At 44.4% G+C, this 14,628-nt stretch overlaps 1 protein-coding gene across 1 annotated transcript in view; it reads right to left on the bottom strand.

The window, feature by feature from the left end:
* The window catches only part of SMOX (spermine oxidase), a 51,963-nt gene that overhangs the window by 28,946 nt on the left and 8,389 nt on the right, over positions 1 to 14,628 (bottom strand). The window lies entirely within an intron of this gene.

Below are 14,628 nucleotides of genomic sequence, written 5' to 3'. Positions count from 1 at the left end.
TTCCTAACACTAACCCCTCCCAAAAATAAAATAAAATAAAATAAAATAAAATAAATCCTGAACATAATTTCTGTTTTCCAGCAGACAAATATTTGTAAAAATATCTCTTCTAAGATAGGCATCATTCTACCAAGCCAGAATCATGGGTTTCCATTCCTGGCATTTGTACCCACTACAAGTTCAGTGGGGTGACAATTTCATTATTTTTTCCCCATTATTCTGCAAGTAAAATCTTGCAGGTCACAAGGAAGAAGCCAGAGAATTAAGGCAGTTCATAACTGCCCTCCTTGTTACAACAATACTCTGTGACCAGACATTCTTCTAGGACCCCTCAGAAAAAGGTCATTATGGCTCCAACTATTTAAAAATAGGAAACCAAAATAAACAAAAGCATTTCTCAAGGAAATCTGCTATTCTTAGCTCACCCAACTCCTCCTGTGGCAGTATTGTTGTAGCCCTGGTGACACAAAGACTTGGGCAAGGCAATGCTCTGAAAACAAGGCTTGTGTGCTTGAAGGCTTGGCTGAGCGTTGGTTGGGATTTGGGGGTTTGTTTAGGGTTTTCCACCAGGATTGGTTAATCTTTAAAAAGTGACCTTCCTTCAGACTCTATCACACAGCAGGCTGTCATTTACCCATGAGCTGGGACTGCTGGCACTCCCACACCAAACTCATGGTTAACCCAGTGGGACCCATCTCACTCTGTCACTGTTTCAGGTGTTCAGCTGGCATTTGGTGCCCACAGCCTTTGAGGGCATGGAGAGGAGGAGAGATCCATCCTGCTGACCTCTGGCATTCCTGTCTCTGGCTGGCTGAGCTGGAAGGGAGCTTACAGACAGTTTTAAAAGGTCACCCGACCTTTCTGAGTGCTCTTAAATCGTGTTGAATCGACAGCCTTCACACTAACAAGTGTAACAGCCAGTCTGGAGGGTGAGAAATGCATCATCAACACAAACAAATTCCCTGCTGACTGCACAGACCAGCAAAAAAATTTACCAGCATCACTTTATTATTCCCTGTAGGTTTTTATTTGATGAAAGTTAAGCATCATCCCTAATCAGAAAGCTAAGCAATCATATTGCATGTGTTTGAAAGGAACTTTCAATAAAAGCAACAAGAGTCAGCTGAAAGACTAAATGGAAGCACAAGAAATAAACACACTACTATTTCCTCATTATTTTAAGTGCAGCTATTCAAAATACTATCAACACATGAAGGGGCACTGCACCCACGTGTTTATAATACAGGTTTGTCATCACAGCCTGAAAGTGTTTACAGAGAAAATCTAACACCAAATTAATTCAATCTAAGCAGACACAAAGTGAGATTGAGAAACCAAGAGCAGAAGCTAGGAAAAAAAATCACAACAAAAATAAAATATCTAATTTTAACAATGACACCAATCAGCTGTTGAAATACTTTTCTCTAAAGACAGAGAGGATACTGGTTGAAGCTTTCAACTCAGGATCCAATCTGTCATAAACATTTCCACTCCAGTCCCAGCAGAAGACTGGGCTGTGGTGCAGAGAATTATCTGCCAATTCAATGGAGATGGCCAGGTTTGAATTGCAAAATAAAATTTTGTGGCCTTTGCACCTTGGGAAATTACCATGATGAAAACAGTAAAAAAAAAAAAGAAAAAAAAAATAATGATACTAGTAAACTTTCTGATCCAGAGTTTCAAAAGCCTTTTTTCAATAGATGTAATAACCTCTATTATTTCATCAGCTGCATAAAGAGAAGTGTTTATCTGAAAGCACTGCTAGTTGAGCCCGAAGGCAAAAGCTCCACCACACAGAAAGAGAAAGGTGACTTATTCAGCAGATGTAAAGACCCTACACTTCCTAGGCCATTATCTCATTACACAACCCAGCACTCCTTGTACTGAGCATGGTTGTAGTGCAGAACACTCACCTAAGGAACTGCAATAACAAAATTACCAGTCATCATCTCTAATGCACCTTTTTCCCTAAGCAGATGGAGAAGTGCTTGGAAGGAATATTCTGGTTGGAGCAATTTTATCTCCTTGAACACCTTTGCAGGTCTCAGACTCAGGCTGTTCCCTGAGCACAGGTCAGGACACATCATATCTCTGAGCAGATACAGAACTGAAGTGGAAGGGATTTCTGGGCTGGCTCCAGCACTGCCTGTCAGTGCCTCCCAGCTCTGTGAGCTGTGGTTCTCCACAGCTCCTGGCACAACAAGCAAGCATTTTGTAACTTCTCCCTCCTTCCCCCTTTCATCAGCCTTCTCAGACACAAGCACATTAATCTTTACTGCCTGTTATTTCAAGATGCTCTTTCCAAGCTCTGCACGCTGCAAACATGTCAAACTGGAAGATGTCTTTTTTCCCTCTCCCTCCTTTTTAACCCAGCAGTCTGTATGCCAAACTCACAACCCTTTTCAAAATCACCATTTACACCCTTTCAGGAGTGTTATTAATTGATCCCATGTCCTCCCACGTCAGTCAGACACAGGGTGACACCAGCCTGCTGTTCCAAGCTGCCTTTGTGCAGGAGTTGTGCAAACACCAGTCCAGGCCAGCTGTATTTGTGGCTCCACGGGAGCTTTACTGCACTGGAAGCAGACACACCTTGTTTACTCAGCTACCTGCAGAGCTGCAGGAGCTGGCTGATGGTTCACAGTCTCCTCTGTACATGCCAGAGCCCTTCCCAAGCTCAATAAACCTGACAGTATAGCACCACTGGGATCAACTCGTGTTACACCTGCACGTGCTGGCAGCTCACCTCCAGCTCCTGGGCTGAAACCACCTGCAGAGTGCCACTTCCTTGTCAGCCTTGTGCTCAGGTTTTATCCAAGCCAGGATTTTGGTGTGAACAGGTTTGCCAGGTGGATGCAGCAGTTGGAAGGAGTCACTTGGTCCCAGCCCAGTTCTGCTCCCCTCTTTTGCAGGCAGCAGCCAGGTGTGGGCAGAGACCTGTTCTGACAGCTCACAGCAACTGAAGTGTGGGTCAGAAAGGCTCTGCTCCAACCTGCTGCTCCAAGTAGGACCATCACCAGCATGATCTCCTTGAACACAGTGTTTTCCAGTACTTGAAACAAAGGAGACAGATGCAAAATCTCTGCTTTTCCTATCAGTGAGACTCCATTCCCATAACCTCTTCCTGCCTGACCAGAGCAAAGAGCCTTGCAGATGCTGCACGGGGACACGTGAGCCTGAGTGAGCAATCCTGCCTGGTCTCAAGATTTTGAGTGGAATATCTCCATCATCTCTGCAGCACCGTCTCTGCTGCATCCCACACCATTTATCCTGCATGCCCCATCTCTGCCCACCAGCCCTATGATGGAAAGATGACCAGGCTCATCCTTCTCACCATGGTGCTACAAGAAACACAGACTCGCAGAAACAGGCCAGCATTCCTGTCCCAGCAAGCAACTTGTGTCCTGCCTTGTATTTCCACAAGCAGAATCTGAAATAAAGTGGTTTAATTTCCAGAGAGCTGCTGGAATTTATAGGGGTGGCTGTGAGACAAAAACAAGTTGGAATTGAAGATAAATGCTACCATCCACTACAATTTATCCCTGTAAAAGCCCAAGCTATCAAATGTGGCTCAAGGCACTGAAAATGCTGATCTCACATCAGCATCACCAGCTCCATTTACAAATTACTGACCCACCCCAGCGACTGACACCCAGGGAGTTCAGGCTGGATCAGACATCAAGGAAGGAAAGGCATTAATGACACACCACGTGTACTCTTGGACAGCAGCGTGCCAAAACGCTTCCCGTTTTCCCACACACCAAACCTGCAGCTTGCTCCCAAACCTCCTCGGCAGTGGTTTTTTGAAGACAACACGGACTTTTAGGCTGGCTCTGTGCTCTTCTTCCTCTGAACACATCCCAAAAGAGACAGGGAAATACAGCATTAACCTTTGCCTGTCCAAACTCAGGTCTCCTTTACTCTGAGATGTTGACATTACCAAGCCTAAACTTCATTTACCCCCTCACTTGCAGGAACATCTTCTCCCATCATCTCTGGAGAGTCAGGGAAGGGGCCATACTAAATTGTCTCTTCTTCCCAAGCTGGGAAGAAGCTGTGCTTCTTCAGTGCACACAGAACAAATAAACTCTGTGAACTACTCCAAAAGCTATGAAAGAGAAGAAGCCCAAAGCTGGTGGAGATTAAAGCTGAGGCCATAACACCTTATGCAGAATACAGGCTGCCACCACAGCACCCTGCTGTGTCCTGCACTGCTGGCCCAGAAAGTGAAGCAGAAATGTTTGAATTGTTCAACAACAACAAAAAAAAATGTTCTGAAAAACAGTATTTTTTTTTGCAAGTATGATCCAGGACAACCATCCCCTTTGCCTCTTTCCACAACACCATCATTCAGGAAAAATGCAGGGGGGAGGAAGAGAGTAAACCACAGCACTCAGAAAACCACACAGGCTGAAAAAGACCCTTAACCATGACATTTGACATTTTATAATTAACTCTCAATCAATGAAGATGGTGGAACAAGTTCCAGAATGAGATTTCCTGCTACTTTGGAGGCACCAGGCACATCTTTTGCCACTTCATTTTCCAGCAACACACTGAGTGGTCCCCAGAAACACTCGCCCCAATAAACCTCCTTCACTCTCCAAAATCACCAACTGGGAAAATCTCTGCACTTTTGAAGGTCTGGAAGAGATCAATACAAACCAAAACAAAACAAAAGTTCACTGGATGGTGCTTTTGATCAGGAAACCACTGCACATTTTTACCACTGTGATCCAACTTGTTTTAATGCCTGCAAATATCCCTTGAGTCAAATGAACTTGTTCAAAGCTGATTCACACCAAGGCTACTTTTTAAATTGGGTAGTTGTTGACAAGTAGAATATATTTAACAAGCCCCAAGCGTCTTGGCATGCAGTATAAAGACTTCCTATTATGAGCTGGGTTTTTTTCTTTTTTTTTAAAGGGAACATATGGGCAGAGCAGGTTGTCTGCCACGGGGCACTTCCTTACAGCGCTTGGCACTGTCAGAACTGCACGGATATCCAAAAAAATAAACCAAGGAACGTCACAGAGGATGAATCACACCATTTAAAACTCGCTGATAAAATGCACCATTATGTGTTTTTCAAATCCTCCTCATCTGAGGAAAAAGAAATGAAAATAATTGTGCTCCTCTGGCTGAAGGGTACTGTGAGAACATGGCAGGCTCTGTCAGCTCCGAGGGGCTGGGATGGGAGCTGTTACCAGGAACACAACTTGGTGAGTAGGGCAGCATCTTAATTTACAGTGTGGGGATAAAATGAAGGACTAGAGGATTCTCTCCACCATCACAAACTCCCTCTGGAGGCAGTCATCATCCCCAAGTGATTCCCAGAGAAATGGGATGAGAACGTAGTGTGGGCTACAGAGCTACTCCTGTCCCTGCCTGCAGCATGAGCAGAACTGCAACGCTGTGGTTCTCGTGCCTGAGGCTACAGTATTACACAGCTGAAAGGAGTTCCACTGCAGGGACAAAAAGAACAGCTTTGGCATGTTCCTTGGGCAACAGAGGAGCAAATCCAGTACATCCACTGCTCTGCAAATCCTCTGCAGACTGAAAAAGCACGTGCTGTAGCTGGCACATCAGCATCCCCTTGTTTGGAAGGCTGCAGATAGGCAGAAGGTCCCACCTACATCCCAGAATGCTTCCCAGAATATCTACCCATCACAGAGACAGCTGTTACTGCCACAACACTCTCCTCCTTCAGCCAGGAGAAGCTGAAGAACAGGAGGACACCAGTTGTACTCCACCTGCTGCAGTGAACAGGATACTCCCATCTTAATCCTGGTGACAAAAATTATGATCTAGCCAAGAATTCCAGTGCCTTTGGTCTCCAAATCCTACTGACCACCAGGGATCTAGGAACAGCTGGCCAGAACCTAAAGCAGTGCACCAAGCTGCAGTTTGGCTCTGTCAGCCTGACAGGACAAAGGGTTGACAGCTCAGGAACAACTCAGAGTTGTTGAACTAAACAGGACAAGCAACAACCAGTCCCAAACTGGCCTGCCTTTTCCTGTGTCTTTGACAGCTTTCCAGGCTCTGGTGGACCCATATAGGATTTTTTTCCCTATTTCCAGCCCTGCTGACCTCCGTTTCCAGCTCCTCAATCACACTGAGCATTGGGAGGTATCTGCCCCTCCTACACTCCTGGCAGAAGCAAAGCTTGGTGTTTCAGGACTGTAAAAGGAAGGAAAGACAGACAGTAAACTACAGGAAAAAAAAAATGTTATAAGCTAAAAACACTGGCATAATTAATAGAACAATGCTGCAAGCAAGTTTCCCGCAGAAGTCATATTTCAGCTGCCAAAAAGAGCTGTACCTTATCCCATCTGCACAACCTTGAGATCTTATCTCTTTCACCCTCCTTCTTTCTCCAACTGTTTGGGAATCTTAATTCATAAAATGAGCCTTAATTAAATAGGAAATATGCCTGTGTTTGCACAACTCAGAACACAATCATGTCTCAGTCAAATAAACATTGGTGTCCATATTACACTTGGGAATTTGCTGTGGTTTGGGGTTTTAAATTCGTCGCAGCAAGCTTGGGAGCAAAATTTCAACAGAATCTTTTCTGCTCCTGCCATCTTCTGTACCAGGAGGGTGAGACAGGGAGCAAATCCCCATGCAGAGAGGCTCAGTACTGGTTCCAGCTCTATGTGTACATGAGGATCATTTCAGGACACACCATATGAGACATGATAGCCAAAAGCAATTATTTTTTTCTCACCACTTCTCAGAACCCAGACCTACCAAACTGCCCTGAAATAGCAGCACAGCTCTTGAAATAGCATTATTTCTTCTCTTTTTGAAAGCAACACCCACACTGAATCTTTGATTTTAAGCCATCCCCAAGCAGTTACCACATCTTTACCATTCAAGCCACAGGGAAAATCATTAAATCCAACAGCAACACTATGGGAAGAGAACCACAATTAGAAAAGCCAAACACCGCATGGATTTACTCCCACAGTAACTGGATTGACTTCAGCCTGGAACAGACTAGTCGTGACTCCAGGAAAAATATGTCTCTCCAGGTGCAGCTGTATCAAGGAGACTTTCCCTGGGCTCATGCTTTGCTGGAGCATTAAACAAACCACATGTTCCAGCTCTGAGGCAGCAGACACGTACCCAGGGCTGGCCTCAGCACGCTGCGATTCACGCAGCCTTCTCCATCCTGCTGTCTGCACAAGCACGCCCCAGAGCAGCACAGAGCCCAGGGCAGGGGAATTCAGGTGGGGAAGGAAGTCCTGAGATCCTGAGGGCTGGGTTATGGCTGACAGATTGGCTGTCTGGTCCCAGCAAAAGTTTCCCTTGAAGAAGATGGGGATTTTCCCCATGGGTTTGAGCACGACAATAAGAAATATTTCAATACAAAAGCAAAGAGATCTACTCACTACAGACTGTCTGCACTCAGGTCGTGCAGAGATATCCAAAGGAAATCAGTACTGCTATGGAAAATCTTTTATACAGGGACACATTTTTGGTGTAAAGCGACAGGAACAATTCCCTCTGCTGAGTGATTTTCCTCCTGAGTGCAGAATGGAGCAGAGAGCAGAAACAGCTCACGAATCATGGAATCACAGAATAGTTGGGGCTGCAAGGGATCTTTAAAGGTCAAACAACACCGAAGACAAGAAACAGAAGGGTGGGTGAGGAAAGAGATGAAAACACAACAATGACACCTTCGCTTCTGTTCCCATCTTGTTGCAAACTTCAAAACAAAGCCCGAGGATGAAATTTTGTCTGAAGATTCCAACAGAAAACCTCCTCCAGTCGACTTCTTGTGCTTTGAGGTTTTAAGTGCCTTGCAGGTAAAGTGTAGCCTGGAGTGCTGTGGGATGCACTCCAGTGATGGATTACCACTGCTGCAAGGTGCCTTTCATTTCTCCCAACACACCTGAACTCAAAATGTTTCTTCTCTGTGACAATCAAGACATTTTACCAAAACAAAGGGAAGTTTACTTTGGTATTGATCCTCTGCATAAATTGTGCCTCAAACAGCTTCACAGAACTGAGATAAAACGTCGCTCAGAAAGAGAGTAATTAAATACCACAGGCTGAGGAAAGAAAAAAAAAAGATGTATTTTGGATCTAAGACATTTTTCACAGAGCAGGAAGATTTGTCATATGGTAAACAGTAGAAACTGTGAATTGGGACACTTGTGATTTATCTCTGTTTCCACAGCCTTCCCATGTGACTGCAGTAAAAGAGCGACAATCCAACCCGTAACTTGCTCAAAATAAAGCACAGTTTCAACGTGTTTAGGTGGGAGCTCATTTTATTCAGCACACCACGCTGGACCCTTTCAGTACCTCAGCTCCACCAAATGTAAAACATCACAAGCACCTGACTGTGCCAGAAAAGCATTTCCATTAATGCCCTCTGAAAGAAAAGGCATCAGTGTAAGGTATTAAATCCCTTCCAGGACAGAGCTATGTGCAAGTCGGATGAGATAACAAGCCAGTAAATTTCAAATCACCCCTTGCATCCATCCCATAACTACATGCTGAAATCCCTGCAGCTAGGCTGGCATGTTGGCAAGGAAAAAATTGTCATTTCTAAATTGTCATTTCTAAATTTAGCAGACACCTCAATCATTGTGTGATGCTTCAAAAGCAATGGAGATGTAAAGTGAAATTTGTAGGATACCATTTAAACTGAAATGAGAGCTCCACTCACTGAGCAAAGGCTTTTCTTAATACCCTTCCTGTTTGGACAATTTGATCCACTTCTTTTTTTTCTTCTACAACCACAAAGGTCTGTCCTGCAGTGAATGGATAGGCTTTTTTCTGGGATAACTTCCAGGTTAAAGAGAAAGGATTTACACTTGAATGAAACATAGGCACTGTATTTGGAAAATTTGTTTTGAAAACTTGGGAAGGAAGCAAAGCCTCCTTCATTTAAAAAGGGACTCAATTAACATTCTCCAACAAGTCTTCCTATCGAAAGGACAGTATTTGCTGGGGAACATGTGATCTGAAACTTGTTCTCCTCGCTCACAATGTTCCTTTCTGAAATACAGGGCACTGCTTTGGAGAGACACGAGGATCTTTGCACAGCTTTCCAAAGGACTGCCTGTCACAGGCCAAGCCTTGACTCCAGACATCAGATCTTCTGTGACTTAAGCTCAGGAAACTTAAAATAGTGCTTAATGACCCTAATGAAGACCTAGAGTGACACAATCCTACTGTGGCTCCCTCTACAAGGACAGCTCATCCATGCTCAGCCACAAGGGCAAACCCACAGCGTCACAAATCTCACCTCCTCACTGTCTGTTAAAACACATTTTTAAAGCTTTCTGCAAAGAACACACTAGAGACCAACCAAGCAGGTGTTCTGCTTTTGATTCCTGCCTGTCTGGGTGTGGGTTTGATCTGTAGCAGGCAGGGGCCAGACAGGACCAACCTAAGGGTTATCTTGGCTTTGAAAAACAATCATGCAAGTGCATGTCTAGAAACTGCCCACGCAGGAGGAAGAAAACAACACATGCCATTATTTCTTTTCCACATAAAGACGGGAAAAAATGCTACTGACAGTTTAATATGCACTTTTATTTCTAAATTCCCTTATCAACTGCATGACAGAGCCTTCTTCACTCTTTAATAAGGACAGGTTGAAGTCAAGCCCAACTTGAAGTTGATGACGGATTGAGTGAACATCAATACCCAGCAGATTTGGATGGGAGATAAAGGCAATATTGGTGTGTATAGCTACAGAAAACATGCTATCAACACATCCAACAGTTTGGGGAGACCATCTGTAGCAGCCCACTCTCATTTCTTTTGGATGCCTCCAACTGCATCATGACCCAGGCAGAAGCAGCAGAAGGGAAGAGTTACCTGCAGCTACCCCCAGCAGTGCCTCAGAGGGACTACGTAAGAAAAGCAAGGACACAGGCTCTCTCCAAAGCCTGTCCCAGGAATTTGGCTGCTGAGATGTGAGCTACCGTTTGGAAAAAAATACTATTTTTCTTTGCTGATCACATTTTTAGTGCAGGCACTAGATCAGGTGTGGATAACCATAGAAATTCTTCTTCATTCAATCACTATTCTTTAGTTCCTCCATCTGGGAGTTTGTCTACACCAAAATGGACCAAATGCCCCACAGTGTCTTCCATTCATCCAAAATAAAAGCAATTTAGGGGTTCTGGTTTTAAGTGACATTTTCCACGGGAAGTCAGCAGGCTTTAAATTCACAGTACAGTGGAACAGTGCCCTCACACTTAACCCTTAGTGACAAGCACCTTAGTGCTTAGCCTTAGTGCCTCACTCTTAACCCTTGCTGGCCACAAACACAGATGTTAGGACAAAACAGAAGAGAAGCCTCTGTACATCCCATACAAACTAACCACGAGGTGCTTTGCACAGCTGGGAATCAGGTGCTCAGTGATAAACACACTTAATGGAGTTTACATTTGCTTAAGACACTTACAGATTAAGAGGTTGGCTCCTGTCTCTCCTACCAGCTACAGGCAGATGCTGGACATCACAAGGTGAAGACACTTTTCCGATGAGGTTAAGCAAGAAATTAATGAAAAGCTGTAGGGACCTCACACTGGATACAGGGCCAAAGGCTGGGCTCAATTTGGGGTTTCTGTGAAAACACTCCACCAGTCCAAAAGGAATCCAGAAAAAAAACAGATAGGACACAGTTCACAGTCACTCTCCCATTACTTTGAGCTAAAGATCTCCTTAGCAGATGCATCTTTTGCACCCAGAAATGTCCTTTGCAGATCCCTTTTCCTGAGAATAGAACAGGTGGTGACAACTCACAAAATGTGTTCATACCCACATCTATAAGAATCTGACGTAGGTTTCATTGCACCTTTGGAAAGAGGCAACCCACTCCAAAAGTTTAAAACTGGGTAACTGCAGTAACTGCATTTTTTCAGGAAAGAAAGGGAAGAGTATTTAATATTCAAACAGCTTCTCCTCTCCATGTACAGAACCGTGGAAGCTTTCTGATCCTGTCTGTACTGGAAACAAGCTTTAGCACCAGGAATGTGCTGCAAAGCCCAGTATCACACAAACACACAGGATGCTTCTCCGTTCTATCATGTTGGATTTAAAAACAGGCATTAAGTTATACCACATATTTTATTTCAAAAATTAGAAAGGGATTTAACTACTAGGAAAACTGTGCTTTTGGAGGTGAAGTTGCCTGGCCAAATGGGTAAAGTCTGAAAGTCTCTGCTCTTGGGACTCCAGCACTGATGCACATGCAGCAGACACACAGAAAGCTACTGGGACTGAAGTGATGGGGACACAGCCCCATATTTACACCCCTGCCCCACTGTGCATCTTCTTGTGTCCATTTGTCACCAAGCACATCTTCCCCTCCCTGCTCCACAGCAGATTAAGCTTAATATACTTATGCAGTTGTGAAGTGTCCTGCCTATTATCCAATTAGGCAGCTAATGAGATCTGAGTAACAGCACGTAGGCACTGATAACTGCTGCCTGATATCAGCACAGATTAGACACGTTCTTTATGTTCCCAGCCCTTGCAGAAAAAGGGTTGGGATCCGTTCAAAGGCTGCTCTGAAGGCTGGAGTCAGGTAATTGTTTAATTTTGTTTGGGATCCATAAACACATCACGTTTGTTTCCTCTTGATCTGCTGGAGCTGCCATGTCAAAAGTGTCCCGTTATGAAACTCCTGATCAATCTGGTGTGACTTGCTCAGCTGAACTTTCAGTGTGGACAGGGGCAGGTCTCATCACCTCTACAGTTCCTTCAACTTCAGAAATCTATGGAGCAATAAAGGATCTGTGCATCACCAGGAAAAAATGTACAGGATTGATAAGGAGATTCAGAAATGCAATCTGTATTAGCTCTGATGCTGTTCCACATGACATTCCCGTAAGACCCACATAAGAAAACATTAATTAGATGTTATCACCATAAAATGGCTACATGACAGCATCCTTCTCAGAGCATAATTATCAAGGGTTTGTTATCTAATTGGGAGGGCACTGGAAAGCGGGTCTAGCCAGGCATAAGAGCTGTGTAATATTTTCATTACCAGTCGGGATGACAGACTGGAATGTATGGCCAGAAACCCAACAGATGATTCAGCTGGGAGGATTTGCAAGCACCAAGGTATACAGATTTCAATTTCTAAATGATCTTCATGCACTGGTCCAATATCAACATCAGGAGATAATTAAGAAAGAAAAGCCCCAGGTAAAATACAAAAACAGGGAGCAATTCTATTCAGCAAGGCTCCAGAAAAGGTTCTTAGAGGGTCAAGGCAAAATGGTGACATTCAACAGTGTTCCACAGGTACATGAAGGCAAAGCCCAAGGGACTAGGTATGGAAAGCACTCAGCTACGCCTTGCAAAGTCCTGACCTGAGCTGCTCACTGCTGTGCTTTTGGGAACAGCAAACCTGAGATTACCTGGTGGAGCACAGCAAAATTAAAAAATGCCAGGTGTGAGATTTAGCTGAAGTCATTTAAGCCAGAAATGTTCCTAAGAACAGACTAGTGCAGGCAAGCAAGCAGGACACAGCCTGAGGGGAGACCTCTCCTTCCAAATCCAGCAGGAAAATAAAGAGTTTGGTTCCCTTGAATTGAACCCTCTGGCTTTAATCTCTGTTTTAAAACAAGGCAACAGCCATCACTATGGGTGGAAAGAACAAACGTCCATGGCTTATCAACACAGAAAAATGGGGAGATTCTGGATGGGTGAAACACACAGCTTTAAACTGATAGAGGGCAGGGATAGATGGGATACGGGGAAGAAATTCTTCCCTGTGAGGGTGGGGAAGCCCTGGCACAGGGTGCCCAGAGAAGCTGTGGCTGCCTCTGGATCCCTGGAAGTCTCCAAGGCCAGGCTGGACAGGGCTTGGAGCAACCTGGGATAATGGAAGGCATCCCTGAACATGGCAGGAGGGTGGGACTGGATGATCTTTATGGTCCCTTCCAACCCAAACCATTCTGTGATTCCATGACTCTGTGGTCACCAAATTTTCTTGGATCACTGAGCTGGAAAGGCAGCAGCCAACAGACTGGAACACCTGATGTGAGAGGGGATGAGGGAACAGGGGTTGTTGAACTTGGAGAAGAAACAGTGGCCTGTGGAAGATCCAGTTACTGTCTTCAACTGCTTAACTGAGGTTTACTGAGCAGGTGGAGCCAGACTGCATAGTAGAAACCAAAGGACAAGAAACAATGGGAATTACTGGCAGCAAGGGAAATACTGATCAGACAGGAGCAAAATATTCCTCACCATGAGAGCACGAAGCATGGCATCAACCTGCCACTCCTGACTAAAAGAAGTCCAAAAAAGTTCACAAGAAACCTACCTTTGATCCTGGCCCTGTCTGGAGCAGGAAGTCAGATGAGAGAGCTTCAAATCTCCTGTGCCACTTCACTCACTCTTCAGTTCTAAGAAATCTTTATCAAGGAACACTGGAAAAGGGATTTTGCCCAAGAATCTACATCACTTTACACCTCTTCACTGCTATCAAGTACTTCAGACTCTAAAGCTGTCAATAAAATACCTTCCACATGACTAAAGATCCCAGTGTCTGCAACTGACAGAAAAAAAATAAGGAATGAAACACCAGAGCTTTCACTGCAATTGGAAAGAGAACAAGAGAAACTGGAGACTCAGATTACATAAGTTAACATACAAAAATTCTGCAAGAACATTAAGGATGCATAGTGATAGTCCAAACAAAAAAAGCCAGACTGCTCCTCCTTGCCTCCTCTTCCCACAGCAATAAACACAAGGTGATGCCAAAAGATGTTTCAGACCTGTCCAGACCAGCCTTCATTTTGATGAGAGCTTCTTCAGTTGTCTCAGGACAAAGGCCCTCTGTGTGCAGACCAACCTTTCACATACACATCCTACTCTCTCCCACTGAAAGGTATAATAGAGGTGTTAAGAGATCCAGAGAAAATGTCTGGAACAGTACACACAGGCAGGTTTTGGGGTTTTTTCCCCAAAAAAATAAAGTGAAGGAGTTTACCTTAGCAAATAACGCTTCTAGGACTGGCTGATCTGTTTTCTGTCATGTTTTATATTTGAGTGCTACCTTTCAGAATAATCTTCACATCCACTTTTTACCAGCTTTAGAAATGCATGAATAGCTGAATCCTTCAGGGGAACAAAGGGACAGCAGGTACAAAATCAGATGCACAGAGTGTAATCACGGCAGGGAGGGAGAAGGGAAGGTCACTCCTGAGCTACAGCTGGCAGGTCAGAGCAGGAAAGCACAATAGCTGAGCTGTAATCAAGCTAATCACAGGGAAAACCTTGGTCAGGGCAGCTGGCAAGGACTTCCTTCACCTTAGAACAGTGAGGAATTATTCTAGAACAGTCAAAGATCCAGATCACATCCCTGTGGAAAAGATAGAGCTTGAGGAAGAAAAGCACGTGCTCTGTTCTTATAGTTGGTTAAGAGAAAAGCCATAATAAAACCTTCCATGACACAACACTTCACCAGCGCTTTGTCCAAACCTGAAATGCATTCACCACACGCCAAAAGTCTACTTGAGAGTCACAAAATGGTGTTTGTTGGCTCAGTACATGCAGGTATCAGACACAGCTCTCCAGGGAAGTTTTGGACGCTGCAGCTCAAGGAAGACACGGCCCAAAGATTCCCAAAGGCAGCTCCAG

The sequence above is a fragment of the Lonchura striata genome, chromosome 4 (genome assembly GCF_046129695.1).
Source record: "Lonchura striata isolate bLonStr1 chromosome 4, bLonStr1.mat, whole genome shotgun sequence".
NCBI classification, from domain to species: Eukaryota; Metazoa; Chordata; class Aves; order Passeriformes; family Estrildidae; genus Lonchura; species Lonchura striata.
The sequence above is the reverse complement of the archived record's forward strand: the minus strand, read 5'-3'. Positions and strand labels throughout refer to the sequence as shown.